Genomic DNA, 15,453 nt, shown 5'->3' with positions numbered 1-15,453 from the left:
GGATAAGGAGCAAGAAAACATATTTGGATTGTGTTTGGAGAAGGATTTTATTCATTTTATCAGTGGAGTCACTGATCCACCAAATCTTTATTCATGTGAGTGATCTTTGCACTTGCAAAGAATCCTGTTGTAGCTCACCATCTATGAATGAAACTCTTGTCTGCATTAATATACACTCTTTGTTTTAGTGACTGTCAATAGGAAATAATCGACAGTAGATGTTAAAGAGGGCATAGCTCCAATTAAAAAAAAAAGTCTTAAAAATTTTGCAAACTATATGTATTCACACCCTCATTTCCAGATACAATAGTCTTAAGACAGAAAAAATCTCAAATACTTTTATGCCAAATATTTAGCAGCCTCTCAAAGTCTCAAATTAAGGCTGTGGATGTATCTTCCTTATTTATTTTACATCAGTTCAGTATTGCTTAGACGCTAAATTTACCAAATACGGTTTTAGTAACTCTCAGGCTGTTACCCCCCACCTTATAAAATGCTTCTAGAAGGCTGCATCTATATTGAATCTCAAAACATTGAATCTCCATCTGTACGCAACAAAAATAAACTTTTGTTTGTAAGGGAAAGTAAGAAGAATATGCTATTTTTACACAAAATTGCTGTTCATACAATATTCACCGCTACCCAAAATTATGAGCCTTGTGTTACGACTAGAATGTTGAGCCAAATATTTTAGGCTAATTTTAGGTTTTCATGTTGCTCTGGATATGTCTGTACCTAAAAAAGTAAGTTTTGCATGGTCATAAGCACAGTAGGCTGTGTTTCTCACCCATCTTCTCACCCTCTTGGCTGCTCTGCAGATGGCCATCAGCTTCCCAGTGTGGCTGTGTTTGATAAGGTCCTGTGGGCTTGTGCAGCCCTGTGTTCTCCAGACCCACTAGCCACGACTGCCGTGAGCCTGGCTGTGGACACGGGCAAGCCAGACCACCGTGGCTTTGGCAGTGAGTAGGGCAGATTCGGGGCTTAGTTTCTTCTCTATAAATGGGGATTTGAGATGTAGGAATACCCAGCATAGATATGTCGGAATGCTTTGAGAAAATCATATCACAGCCTCATGTTGACAACCTCAGGCACTCTATCGCCTGTGAAGCACCGTTACGGTTTGGAGTATGGCATGACAAACAGGCTTGTGTTCTGCCATCTCAGTGTCATTGCAGGCTGGGACATGGTCACAAAAAGAGCGTTATAAGGATATGACACTACAGTCACAAAGGCAAAAATCAAGACTTTGTCAGAAAGGGAAGGCAATGGCATCTTCAATGGTGTGGATGAGAAAAAGCTGTCTAGACCACAGTAGAAACCCAGTGTAACTGAGGATTTAATTGGACTCTGTCTGAAGTGCAACCCCAGAGAGCCGACAGAGACTCTTGCTAGCAAGCGCAAAGGAAATCCTGCTGCCCTCTGCCATCCTCCCACCCGCACTGGTTCAGCTTTGTGTGGGAGGAACCATGGCTCCCCCGTCGCACCCCGTTCATGTTCCCTTGGGTGGCAGACACAGCACAGTGAGAGTCTTCCCTGCTCTCTCATCGGTCCTGACCCGTCTCAGGTCTGTGCTGAGATGGCAAAGATCCTTAACATTTGTCAGCTTTAAGGCTAAAAGCACAAGCCCTGCAACTCAGTAGAGTTGACTCAGATGCTTTTCAAAAATGTATGGTAATTAGAATAATAAAGAAAAACTAACATATACTGTAGCTACTTAATAATTGATCCTTTTAAATTTTATGTTCAGCAGTTTCAGTAAAGTTCGCCTTCGGGAGATCCTTCCTTGGTTTGTGCCTGCGTGGTTGCAGCTCAAGCAGGCTGGCCACTGCAGGGCTCCAGCTTGGGGGAGTTCGATTTTGTCACGGAGGATCTGAAGAGGTGCATGAATGTAGGACCATGGTATGAAAGGGAGAATGCAGGGAGGTGGCCTGGTGTTTGCTTGGGCAATCAGCAGCTGGAATAGTCTTAGCGCAGTCTCACTTCTCCCTCCTGCCAAGCAGGAGCGTGCCTGATCACCTCCAGCCAGGCATGTCCCTGGTCCTCTGCTCGCCATGAAACCCACAGCCCGGCCAAGCTGTCTGTGCTTTCCTGGGGCACATGGATGAGAATGGGGAAAGACTGCAGAAAGTGCTACAGGAGCAATATTACACGCAGCTTAATATAAATTGTGTAAATACAACAAAAGTCTGGGTCTGGGAAATGTGGGTGGGCATTCTGCTTGAGACTCTGAATTCTCCAGCTTTTCCTGGAGAGGAACTGCCTGTGTCTTTTGAAACGTCCCAGGAGGGTTGAAAGTTTGCCCAACGCTAGTCATTCAAAATGTCTCAGGGAGAGAAGAATGCCAGCAAGCAGCTAATTCATAAGGAACAGCAACGACAGACAGTTCCTGGTAATGAGCCATTGTTTAAGCTCAATAAGAATATTACGAAAGGAGTATAATACATGAAGAAAACCAAGGCTCTATGTGAGCTATTGCTTTGTCTGAATATAATTCTGTATATTATATTCAAATACAGTCTTCTCTCCGTACCAGGTTAGCAGACACCATAGTAATAGCAAAAAACAAAAGGAAGGTAGCAAAATAGTTGGTGTTGTCACTCTGGATGTCTAAACTTGGGCAACTCTGCCCACAGCAGACCTCTAAATTAAAACATCACTCTTCAGCGTAATCCACTGTGTTGCTAAAGCAGCAGAGAGGCGGCGTTGCTGGGATTTCATGGCATTGCTGGTTCAGTTTCTCATGCTCTTCTGGCCAGTGCTGGGTGGTTAGTGCCTCTGAACCCCTCCATACAGAGAAGGCACTTGCAAAGTCCTTGGAGGATGGAAAATGTTTTGTTTACAAAAGAGTTTGAGTGTTGTGTCCTTCTTTCTCTCCTGGCCTCGATTTACTAAGCTGGGGGACGCCTCAAGGAGAGGCAGGTGGATTTTCCCATGGTCTGGCCCTGCGCCTGCCTCCTCGAGGACCCCGGCAAGATGCTATGAGTGGCATGGCTACCACAAGGACCCCCTTCATGTCAAACACCTGAGACTGTTCTGGTTAAATAAATCAATGGGAGAAGGCATAGGCTCCTAGGAAAGTGGATGGTACCGTGTCCATGAGTAAATCCTCATCTGGTATGAATCAGTGAAGTTGTGCTGCCGTCAGCAGAGCTGGGCTGGTTGCACCATTCAAGGCAGGTACTCCCTGAACTAAAAGGGAAAGGGGCTGCAAATGTATTTTCTATCCCTATCAGCAGGCTTATATTTAGGGTAGTTACTACCTTATGGAAAATTTTATATCTATAATGTGCTTTGCAAATACATACAAGGAATCGCAGTCCTCCATGCTAACACCTGGCATTAGCAGGGTGTTAGGCCAGAGCAGGGAGAAGCAGCTGAGGCTTGGTGCTGCACTGGCACGGCTTTTGGTCTGCCTTGAGCTCCTGCGCACATCCTGCCTGCAAGAAGCACCATAGACCTGCAGGTAGACGTACAGCTCCTCGTGACATCTGCCTGGTGAGAGGACCAAAGATCGGCTCCGCCGTGGGGGAATCCCTTCCCGAGGGTGGCTGTGGGTCTGCCTCACCAAGGGGTCCCATTTGGACTTGGATCCCTGCGGGAATCTTCTTCCAACAAGGGACTGGGAAGGCACAGCCCTACCTTTCCGTAGCAGGACCTATTGCATCCTACCCAGTAGGCTCCCTGCTGTCTGAGAAGTGAGTTAAACTAGTAATAGAAGTCCGCAGGGATGAATTTTACCTAAACTTCATCTTTCTCTGCCTGTTGAAAATAATTTCCCAGGCACCTCTGCCCTCGGGAGGGAGCAGAGAGCCCCCACCACGCTCTCATTACTCAAGATTCACCTCCAGCCGCCGCTGCCAACTTTTTTTCCTTTTTTCTCCTTTCTAGGTTGAGGTCTTTAATAATTTCGTGTCTCTTTCAGCCTAGGCTCCAGCCTGGGAAAAACAAACCTGCTAGCCTGGCGAAAGCCAAACACACATGGCCCAATTACCAGCTTCCCCACTGTTCCTTTGGGCCGGCTGGTATTCTCCCTGCCTTTGTTTCACTGCCTGCTCCCTGCCTCCGAGCAGCTTCCTTTGACTCTGCTCCACGCAGCCGGGCAGAACGAGATCCAGCAGGTAAACTGAGGAAGGGCTATTGTCCAGCTGCCCCTCGCCTGTGGACCGCTGCGGTTTATCTGCCGGCAGAGCTTCATGGGAGCGTACCTCTGTAAAGACCTGCTTTGCTTTTTAATTAGGGGAAAACACGTTGTTTCATTGCACTTAAAATACTTGTGCATGGGGAAGGCAGTATTGACATGTCTTGTTAACGGCAGACCATGTGTCATGGTTTGGGTGCTGGGCGCAGGTCACATCGTTTTGGCTCTGCATGGTTGTTGTCTGTCCAGCAGCCCGTGCCTTGGCTGGTGCTGGTCCTGGCAGCCTTGGGAAGAGCCAGGGAGGACGGATGGGGCTGCCTCCACAGCCGTGTGCTCCTGCAGCTCTCTGGGACGAGGGAAGGTGTGTGGGAGCAGCACTGCGAGAACCTGGCCTGTCTGTCCTGCGGCAGGACAGCCTGGTGCCCCTTGTTACCCAGCAGCATGATTTGGGAGGTGGGAACTGGCAGGGATGAGCCACTGCTGGCCCCCAGGGTAGGTGCTCACCATGAGGGGTCTCAGCTCCTGCCACTGCCAAGCTCCCCCTCTGCAGCTGCAGGGGTGTGCACCTCCCATTTTAGAGGAGGGCAAACTGTTCCCCAAACCTGCTGCACCAACTGAGGTCCCCAGAAGAGCTCCTGGGGGTGAGGAGGAGGAGCGGCCAGTCCTACGTCCCTTTCGCAGGCAGCACCAGCTTGTCCCTCTGCCCCAGCTACCCTGTCTTGCCATGACCCAAGCTCCCCTGGAGCCCCAAGCTGTCCAGGTGAGGAGGACCAGCTCTCCACAGTTATATCCATGCTAATAAATAAAACGGGGCAAGAGTGGTCCTCCGGCCCCAGGGCTGCCGTGACACATCTGTCCAGCTGCAGTCCCTTGAGCAGGGCAGCCCCAGGCAAGCTGCACATGCTGATCCCGGGAACCCTGCGGGGTGATGCTAGCTGGTGGGGCCAAAGCCATGCCAGGGTGGCACTGCCCAAAGGTGGTGCCGAAGAGACAAGATTGGAGTTAGGTGGGTTTCTCCCGCTGATTCAGTGGGGTAGCATAAAGGTGCGAGGTGTGGGGCACACAGCTGGCTGCTGGTACCTGTCCTCGAGAGCAGGATGCTTCAGGAGATGCGGTGGATGCCCCAAGACAGAGCCCACAGGATGCACAGCGGCTGCGCTTTGAGATAGCAACTAAAAATCCACTTTGAAGGGTGAGAAGTGACTGGAAACAAAATATCTTCCCTGTCTTTCATTAGCACGGCTGTGGCTACGAATGCAGTCGCCCTGCTCAAAGGACTTACAGTTCGCGAAGGATTTATGTGCGGGGAGGGAGCTGGCGAGGGGAGCACTGGGGAGAAGCTTAAAAGTGAATTGTTAGAACATATCTCCATCTCAGCGCTCAGTTTATAAAACAAATTCTTCGGGCAGGTGCTTGAATTCACAGCCTCTTTAGAGGGAATTTATCAGCCCCAGGAATATACTGGTTAAGAAAAAAAAAAACTATCACCATCAGCTGCTAGGAGGGAAAAGCTAATCATCTAAACTTTACTGCAGGAGAGGTGCAGCTGTCAAAGCAATAAGGTAAATGAGTCTGAGGCTAAAATGGTTTTTGCAGCAGAACTCTGCTCCCTGCTAAATAGGGGAGATTGAACTATAGCACCATTCCACTATTCCCTGGTAATGCACCATTTTGGGGCTGACTGGGTGGTCTTAAGTCCATTGCCACAGTGGCTATATCGCTGATACCAATCAAGGCCCCGCAGCTGAGACCCTGAGTGACCTGCTTCAGCAGCTTTTTTCAAACCCCAATTCACTCATTTGTGTGGGATGCTTTTCTGCTACTTTATTTATGGGATTACATAAATGAGCCATTAAAAATGTAAATCTTCAGAACAGTTGAATAATAAAGATTTAAACAATAGGCTCAGGGCGGTACAGTACAGAAACTTCCCCGAACCAGCAGTACTGCACCATCGTGGCTATGGCAACAATAGCGGGTTGAGGGAAAGAGAGAGCAAGGAGGAAAATAAAACGTCCCGGCATTGTTACAGTCACTGGCACCACAGAAAGATTAGGTTTTTTTTTTTTGCAGAGTATTAGAACAATAATGAAGATGTGCCATTATGCGCCACAAAGGAGACCATGCCATCCCTCACATAGTGCAGGTGTCAAAACAATCGGGCTGGCCGCAGAATTGAGTTTAAGTGAAGTTTGTCCCACCTCACCACAAAGCCTTTAACCCTTCCCGGGCCGCAGCCAGCTACAGACGTGCCATGGCTAGCGCAGGCTCTTTTCTCCTCTCTCCTGTGCCGTTAGGCATCTGGTCTGAGCATCTTTCTTCATCAGCAGGGGCAATGAAGCTGTACACCGTGTACCTTGCTGAGGAGGAGTTGGCTGCAGGTTTTATTTGGCTTTCCTTGTGCTTATATCATGTTAAAGTACCTGGTGAGGCAATAACACAGTGAAGAATTGTACTGAGGTTTAGTTAAGTCCCACTTCAGCCTTTTCTCTGCAAAGGATAAAATGACGGAAGTAGCTTCTAAGCTCTGTTAAGCTCAAAATTTGTGAGACGAAATAGCAGTAGACTTCTATTTCATCTCACAAATTTTGAGCTTAACAGAGCTGGTTTTCCCTGTACAGCTGTGTGTTTTAGGTGTCCCATAACAATCTTCATACGACAACTTTAGTGAAGAAGACTGAGATGCCACCGGCGTTTTAGACGTGTGCACCTTGAAGACAAGCTCTGAGCCGCAGAAGTGCTCTCCCTAGAAGTGGATTACAACATGTGGTGCACTGTTTTAATAAGTTTTTCCTATCATTCGGTTCTGGGAACTGAGTAGGTATTTTGTATAAGTAAATTTGGGAGTTTATTTGGGAGAGTAAGTTTGGGAATTTATATAAAATTCCAGAGTAAATTTGGGAATTTATATAAAAGACATATTACTTCCCTATTTCAAAGGTCACCACCCTCTGGATTTTAATATTTCTAAGCTAAAGGCAAACGTATACCTGTACGATCCTAATTCTTACACTGTAAGAAGGGCGAGTGAATCAGGACTCACTCAAACAAAAGACGGCGATCCCATCAAACCTGAGCCTGGCCATGATGAAGACAGCTACATTCAGATACATTTTTAATTGCTTGGGCTTGTAAAACTTATAAATTAAGTGCCACATAAAAAAAAAAAGTTACATTTTTCTACAAATAACATAAGTAGGCAAGATGTGATGTGGCTTGCAAGTGAAGTCCTCTACAGCAACAGGTTTCCATACATTGTATTTGACTGACTGTTGTGGTTTAGCTTCAGGTGGCAACCAAGCACCACCCAGCCACTCGCTCACCCTCCCCCCCAGTGGGATGGGGGAGAGAATCTGAAGAGCAAAAGTAAGAAAACTCGTGGGTTGAGATAAGAACAGTTTAATAATTGGAGGCGGGGGGGGGGGGATGATGATGATGATGATAATAATAATAATAACAATAATAACAACAACAATAATAACAACAACAATAATAACAATAATAAATTTTAATTAAAAGGAAAACAACGAGAGAGAGAGAGAGAGAGAGGAACAAAACCCAGGGAAAACAAGGGACGCAACCGCTCACCACCCACTGACCGATGCCCAGCCCATCCCCGAGCAGCGATCGCTGCCCCCAGCCAACTCCCCCCAGTTTCTATACTGAGCATGACGTCATATGGTATGGAATAGCCCTTTGGCCAGGTTGGCTGTGCCCCCTCCCAGCTTCTTGTGCGCCTGGCAGAGCATGGGAAGCTGAAAAGTCCTTGACCAGTGTAAACACCACTTAGCAACAGCCAAAACATCAGTGCGTTATCAACATTATTCTCATACTAAATCCAAAACACAGCACTATACCAGCTACTAGGAAGAAAATTAACTCTATCCCAGCCAAAACCAGGACGCTGACCTTTAAAACATCTTCTTATTTCAGAACCATGGGACTTGGACAGGATTCCCTTCTTACATCTGTGCAAATCCATAGACATCAGAAGAGTTACTGTGAATTCATGCTGGTGAAAATTAGAAGTGAAGCTGTTTATAGTCTCTCTTATCCTTAAAGTTCAAAAACCTTTGTCAATTCTTGCTATCTTTACTTTCCAAAGACTGTTTACAGCAGTATACCAATGTCATAATGAGATTTTAGCAATATTATGACAGCCAGCATTCAACTTAGCATCACAGAGGGGTTGAAGCTGGAAGGCATCTCTGGAGGTCACCTGGTCCAACCTTCCTGCTCAAGTAGGGTCACCTAGAGCTGATTGCCCAGGACCTTGTCCAGACAGCTTCTGAATATCTCCAAGGAGTTATGAGTATCTCCAAGCATCCCAGCGTTACATTATCATATTGTGATGATTTATTATAGGTGCAACTTCTATTGATAACAATAGGACTGATTTCACTGTATGTAGACAATGAACAGCATAAAAGCATGCCAACCCCCTAAAGTTTTTTACCTGCTGTAAGTGGAGAGGAAGAATTTCTGGTAGTGGGAACAGGGAAATATTTAAAGAATACAGTAATGTCAACTATGATAACATGATGAAGTTTACTTTCTGGCGGCTCTCCCAATGGGGTTGTACGTTTGGGGCAAGGAAAGGGAGAGGTGAAAGTGGAAAATGGATTTATTGGCAAAGTAGAGAGGTCACAAGAATGCAAGATGTAGACAGCTTTGCATTAATGAGGAAAGCCTTCCTCTGGGTTGCATATGAGACTTTTTGAGATCACTCAATTTATCTCAGGGCAGAATTTGGATTTTAGGATGGATAAATCCTGTCCTCAGTCAGAGTGGTGAACATGGTGGTATTTCCAGATGCTTCTGCCTTATTGTGTGTGATTCTCTTAGGTACAAGTGGTTACAGTATTGGTTTGTACGGCCGTGGGCACTGAGAAGGCAGGTCACGGATTGCAGCCCCATCCAGTCCCAGAGCAGAGGGACCGGCCATGCCTGCTCCAAGCCAGCTGCCTGTGCGTGGCAGAAGTGCTCTCACATGGAGCAGGAGGATGTGATTCACATCTGAAGCTTATTCTGTGTTGCATTTAGTTTCTACATTAATTTGCTGGATTTGAGTCTCAAGCAAGCAAGCCCATGCAATGGGCAAGGGATACAGGGCTGCTGCAATCCAGCCCAAACGAGGCTTTGTGCAGTGCCACCCACCAAGTGGGTAGCACATACAGCGGAGGTGCACATGTTGGGCAACCCCTTCAGAAGTCCCCACATTAGCTTTTCCACCTCTGTGCACAAAGTTAGGGGGCACTACAGAGGAGAGCTGGTCTTGAGGAAGACCTTCCATGGGTTAATGAGTCATGTGCATGTTCAGGCTTCTCCTAGGCTTTGCTCCCATTGTGGCCTGAGTGATTTGGATCCAGGTCCTTAAGCATATTTAAAGAAGTAGTCATGGGCTACAATCCTGTTTGCTTCAGGGAGATAGTTGAATATTAACCTTAATCTTTTCAATCTGAAAGCAGGCGCTTCATGGAAAATAGAGACTTAAGAATATCAGCCACTACATCATCCTAATGTACATGACTTTTTTTCTCTTCATTCTACATCAGCTTCAGGGGGGGGGAGAAAGATCGGGGTGACTGTCTCCTCTAGGAAATATTTCAGGGAAAAGAAAAGCCAAATTTCACCTCTGGCTTCATAGAGGGAAGGCTTCCCTTACAGCCTTCCCAATATGCCAGATTTTAAGTACTTTGGCTGGTATTTAAATGGAGCTAGAATTCTTCAGGGAATGTGGAGTCCTAGATTGGAGGGGTGCATTAAGATAGGTTTGGGAGTCTCTTGAAGCTCTGCTGCAGGAGCTGGGAAGTTGGGAGAGGAGCTGGTGGGACATGTGGAACTTGTGCCCGTGTCCTGAGTTCCTCAGAGACTTCAGGGCAGCCCTGCCCTTGGGACTGGCTCTGTGAGGTTGGGGACGGGGAAGGAGGGCTAACGCTCTCCCTCGTGCAGAGCTGTGGTAGCAAACTGCAGCCCTGGGCGCGATTCACGCTGGCCTCGCTCCTTTGCATTACCTTAGGCAGGAGTGCAATTGCTGCCTGACTGAAATGGGAATGTCCTGTGCTTACCTGACACCAGCATGAAGGCTCACCAGGGCCAAAGGCCATGACACTCGCAGCTGCAGAGATCCCTCACGTCCTCCGGGTGGAAAACTTGCTGCCAAGGCCAACGTGGTCCTCACTTTTTTACTTGCTTCAGGTTAAAAATGCAAACCAATACAACAAGCCCTTCTGCGGGGATGAAGGAATGAGGGATGAAGGGTGTCTCTCAGCCCCATCACTATTGCTCAGGTTGGTCAGTCCTTTCACTACAGCCCTGAGGTGCTTAGCAGAAAGCCTGATGGTGAAGTAGCAGAAAGCTGAGCTCCCTTTGAAATCGACAGATTGAAGGAGCCTCCCCATAAGCTGTTATTTTCCTCCTCCTGCCTGCATCAGTGCGTCTGTCTTCTGCTAGCCTCCTCAGTCCTCTGCTAGGACCCGTTGCAGAAGGTGGCCAGGAGCTGCGGTCAGCAGAGCCCTTGCTGCTCAGTTAAGCCACAGGCAGGTGAAAGCTGGGGTGCTTTGGAGTAGCAGCAGCCGTGGCTGGGATGGCCTGGGGGTGTGCACAGAAAGCACTGTTTGCAGGGAGAGGTGGTGTCTGCCGCAGCCTGGAAAGCGGGAAGCTCTTGGAGCAGCAAGTCCTTCTTCTGACCCAGAAAGGAGGCAGAAACCTTCTCAGTCTGACGGCTGCGGCTCCTGGTTCAAGTCTGAAGAAAAGCTCCTCCTGAAAGTTTGTTTCTCCATCTCTACCTATTGATCTAATAAAAAGCTTCCACTATACTGACGTAAGATGCTTTCTTTGCCTCTTTCTCCTTTCTTTTTTAACGTGTTTGCCCCAGAATGAAAGTGATAATTTGACACCCCAAATAAAGCTGAATTTTCCCCTGTCATAAGCCATGAATATAATTGCAGGAACAATGTTAACTATCACCACACACTTAAAAAAAAAAGAATCAAACAACCAAAAATAACCAGTGTGAATTCAAAGCGAAAATGAATGGAGTCTGCCTCATTCATAAATGTCATACGAGACTTTGGTTAAAAAGGCAAGCCTGTCATCCCAAGGCCAGCAGCTGTTGTTATGTTGAACAAAATGGATACAAATGGGTATTATTTTAAAGCGAAATGCTTAATCCCAGGCCTAACAAGCCCACTGTCCTCTCTGTAACCCTGTGTCATACAAGCCATGATCTCCAGTAGAGGGCTTGATTGCACAGGAAATAAAATTCCCTGGCTGTGCCCTACCAAACCGACAAACACCCTGGCAATGTTTGAGTTACTATGGCAATCACAAAATAGGAAGGCCTTTTCTTCTTTTCCCCATCTCTGCATGCAGCCGCAGGCTGCTCCTGAATAGCTCACATCTGCAAAAAGTTTTAACACGGTACTCAGATAAAGAAAAGGATCCCAAAAATGGGCATTGACCCGTCTCAAAAAATGTTGCAAATTTTATATACAAGAATTGGGGAGCTGTGCCACTTTGCGCAGGTTATGTCATAATGTGAACAAAAAGGGATAAAAGCTGATGAAGGCTTTTGCTGTCAAATATGGAGAGAGGGGAAAAAGCAGAAGTAAATGACAGCTTTAATGCAGATGTAAGAAGAAAAGTCAAAGATGGGTGACAGAAAGTTGCTGGTCAATGAATAAGGGAAAATTTTCGAACACAAAAACCAGACAAAAGAGTAAAATACAATAAAAATCTCGCTATAGAGAATACTGAGAAAAGTCCCAAAAGCACAGTGAGCAAAATCTTGGAGCTATCAAACCATGTGAAACGGACATGTGGTTCTTTAGAGCGGCCCATTTTAGGCATTAATAGCTCCCATTATAAAGGGGGAACCTGATCTCTGGCCTGGAAAGCTTTCAAGAAGCAGACTTTTTACAACAAAAATGAAAAGCAAAACAAAACTGAACCTTTCTGCCTTGCACAAATTAACTAGGATTTTGGTCTTTCTAGACAAATTTGGTCCTGCATAATGAACTGTTACATTTTACCAGTTTTGCTTGGACAAATGCTTTCTGGTAATGGAGAATAATTATGTATTTAAATGGAGATTTGCTTTCCAGCAGATCTTATGATTGTGCGCTTTCTGACAGTACGCTTTCCACCATTAAAATATATTTATTGTTGATAATAGAAACTTACCTTTACCAACAAGCTGATTTCAACCACCTAATTTAGATGCCTGCATGGAGTATGTGAATGCGTGTTAAGTGCCTGACAGTCTCACTGGGCTATTTAATCCCAGTGAGAGGAAAGGTATGAATCCAGAATTTAATATACAGGTCTGCTGCTCTGTGCCAGTTTTGCCTCAGACATCTGGATCTGTGATGTGGGAGCTGGAAAGTGCCACCACCACCTCCACATAAGGTAGCTTCATCTCAGAAGATTCAGTAAGAGTAAATTTACTCTTAATTTGTTCTTAATCTTAGGTTCAATTGACATGTTATGGCTTCTGAAAGTATCATTGCACTTTAAAAGCTCTTACTGACAAGTCACATTAATCACTAGCGTCTGAGAAAGGCTTAATGTGGGGAAATGAATGAAAATGGCATAAACAGTTCACAAAAAAAGTCCAAAGAGCCGAAAGAAGCCCCAAATCCAGTAAAAGTGGGACTGCATTATACATTCATTGACTCTTGTTCTTTTGGGGGTGTTTTGGTATGAAAAGAAAGAGACAATAGAAGACAATAGCAGTACCTTATCAAAGTTCATTCAAGCAGCTATTTCAAATACTTTTAACGGCTTGTCACTGGGTCTTGCAAGTCTCCAAGAGTCTAAACACTCTGTCACATTTGTGTACTAACCACTTAAAGTGCTGCTAAAGCCTTTTGACCTGGACTGACTCTCCTTTATCTAGGTCAAAATGCAAGGCAAAGCCTTTGTGTTCCACGGCCTTCATTAAATTCATTGATTTGACCTGTATTTTAAAGACCAAAAGTCAAATGGAATGGGAAGTTAAAGTTCCCATACAAAATCTTCCACCGAGCACTTCACTGCCTCCTTGAACTATGTAACATTCAGAAAAGGCCATCTCACGGCCATTTGAAGTGTGGGCTATAGCTGGAGTGGCAGTTTTGTCCAGTTTTTTCAAGAGCATTGAAGGGATTCATCAGAGCTTTCCCTCTCTTAAATGAGGACAAAAAAGTTGAACCCTGCAGACAGTCCCACTGACCACTTTTTCTTGCTCCGAGTCATCTGTTCAACAGGGCATAGCAAAGTTCAGGGGTAGATAAATATTATTTAAACCTCTTTAGCACACGGACAGACAGGGATGAGGTTTGTTGCTTTACATTGGACTCTTGATGTGCTCATGGTCAACTGCAGTATTGGGGAAAAAGCGATCAGCTTTTACTTGTCAAGAAATAAACCCTCTTCTGCATTTGGAGACCAAATTTCAGAACTAGCATTTACTATTCCTGGGAATACAGCATAAAACCCAAGGCCTTTAGCGAAAAAACATAGGTTTAAGCCTTAATTTAGTTTTCAACTAGGACTCAGACATCAAAAAGCTTGAAACCTGGGGGTTTCATTCATTCCTAGTAAAGAGTACAGTCTTGGACCAAAAGTTGTTTCTGCATGTGGCTGACCCAGCTCATGTTGTGGGTCTGAGAAGGTAGAGACTGCTTGTAAACTGCCAGGAGCAGGCCAGGTTGACCAGGTTCTGCCCTGTGGGCATGTGAACATGAGGAGACACCAAGGGCCCCGGCTGGTCTCTGGGATGCACTTGTGCAAGGCTGGAATGGGCTGGTCACCTTGTCTTGCACACACCTACAGCTGAGGTTCATGGCCTATTTACACCAGGAAGAGTGAGGTGAAAGAAAAATAAATTACAAATATGAAAGTAAACTTTAGCCAAATGACAGGCCACACAGATCTTCAAAAACAATAACTTGCCTTGAGAAGATCTGCAAGCTTATAATTTCAATAAAAAGGACCATGCATGATCCAAGTATTTGGTACAGCTTTCCAGAAACTGTTATTTTCATGACTGACATTAGGAGTGGGATTCAGCTGCCTAGAGGTGTTAGGTTATGTGACTGAAGGCTCATCTGTGTGAACACAAAGCACAGAGGATCAGTGATGACAGAGCAGGAATCTCCATAACCCAACTGGAGAAAACCAAGATAACCTAATTGAGAAAACCTGCCCTTCCCAGGGCTGTCACAGACAAGGCATCAGCCCCATGGTCTGCGGGTGACAGCCCCCAACCGAGAGGCTCCCTGATCACCTTACAGACTGAGGGGGTTAGTGCCTATGGGGGTATGGGACTCAGTACGGGAAGAGGGGGAAGAACATTTGGGACTGTACAAAACTTGCTGCAGGACCTGTAAGGGAAGGACTAAAGGTGGGGACAGAGAGGGATGGAGGTGCTTTGAGGAAACAAGTGTGGGAAAACAGAGGGAAAGAGAATAAAAAGGGCTGGTTGTGTGTAACGAAGCTACTGGCCTGTCCGTGTGCCTGATCACCGCAGCCTGTCCCGTTTTCTCATTAAACTCCATTTCTAGCGGCTCTCCTGGGCACAGGGGCTCTGCGTGTCTGGGTGTGCATGGAAGTCTGAGCACCAGCAACCAGAGCAGAGCTGCGAGCCTTGCATGCCCATGTGCTAGCAACTGCGGTGGCCTCTCAGATAGTCCTAGACACCTGAGTAAGGCATCTGGATAAAACCTTTTAGCTATCCAAGTGTTGTGCTGAATGCTGGATGCAAATCTCCTCCTCGCAGACAGTCGAGTGGCTCACTGACATTTCCACTCCCAGGAGCTGGGGTGGCTCACACATCCAGCTTGCACAACACCCTGCACACGGAGTGACTTATGGGCAGGATGGCAAGGCATGAACGCGTTTCAGAAATGTGGGTGATCCTTATTGATGAAGAAATCAGCTGGAGCCTGAAGAGGGTGGCTGTCAGAGTATATCTCCACAAGATCTGGAGAAGCTGATTTTCTTTTCCAGAAACCTGACCATTCATTTTTCATATCGCACCCACTTGAATCTTGTGAGCTGTTTACAGGTGTGAGCAACTATGAAGTTAAGAGATGTTAAGGCAGTGTGGAGTCCAGAGACATGGTGGTGGGAAGACAGCAGAAGGAATGAGCAGAGGGGAGAGGTGTGGGACAGTACTGTGTTTGGATTCCTGCTCAGCAAAAGTTTGGCCATCCCACCTTTTCTCCTCGTCCTCCCTGAACACAGCTATCTGCTTGTGGTCCCCTTGGAGCAGAAATGCTCTCAGGAGCGTTGAAGTGGTTAAAATACTTTCTCAGGTGTTTCCAGCAGAC

This window comes from Ciconia boyciana, chromosome 1, assembly GCF_034638445.1.
Source record: "Ciconia boyciana chromosome 1, ASM3463844v1, whole genome shotgun sequence".
In the NCBI taxonomy this organism is placed as follows: domain Eukaryota; kingdom Metazoa; phylum Chordata; class Aves; order Ciconiiformes; family Ciconiidae; genus Ciconia; species Ciconia boyciana.
The sequence above is the reverse complement of the archived record's forward strand: the minus strand, read 5'-3'. Positions refer to the sequence as shown.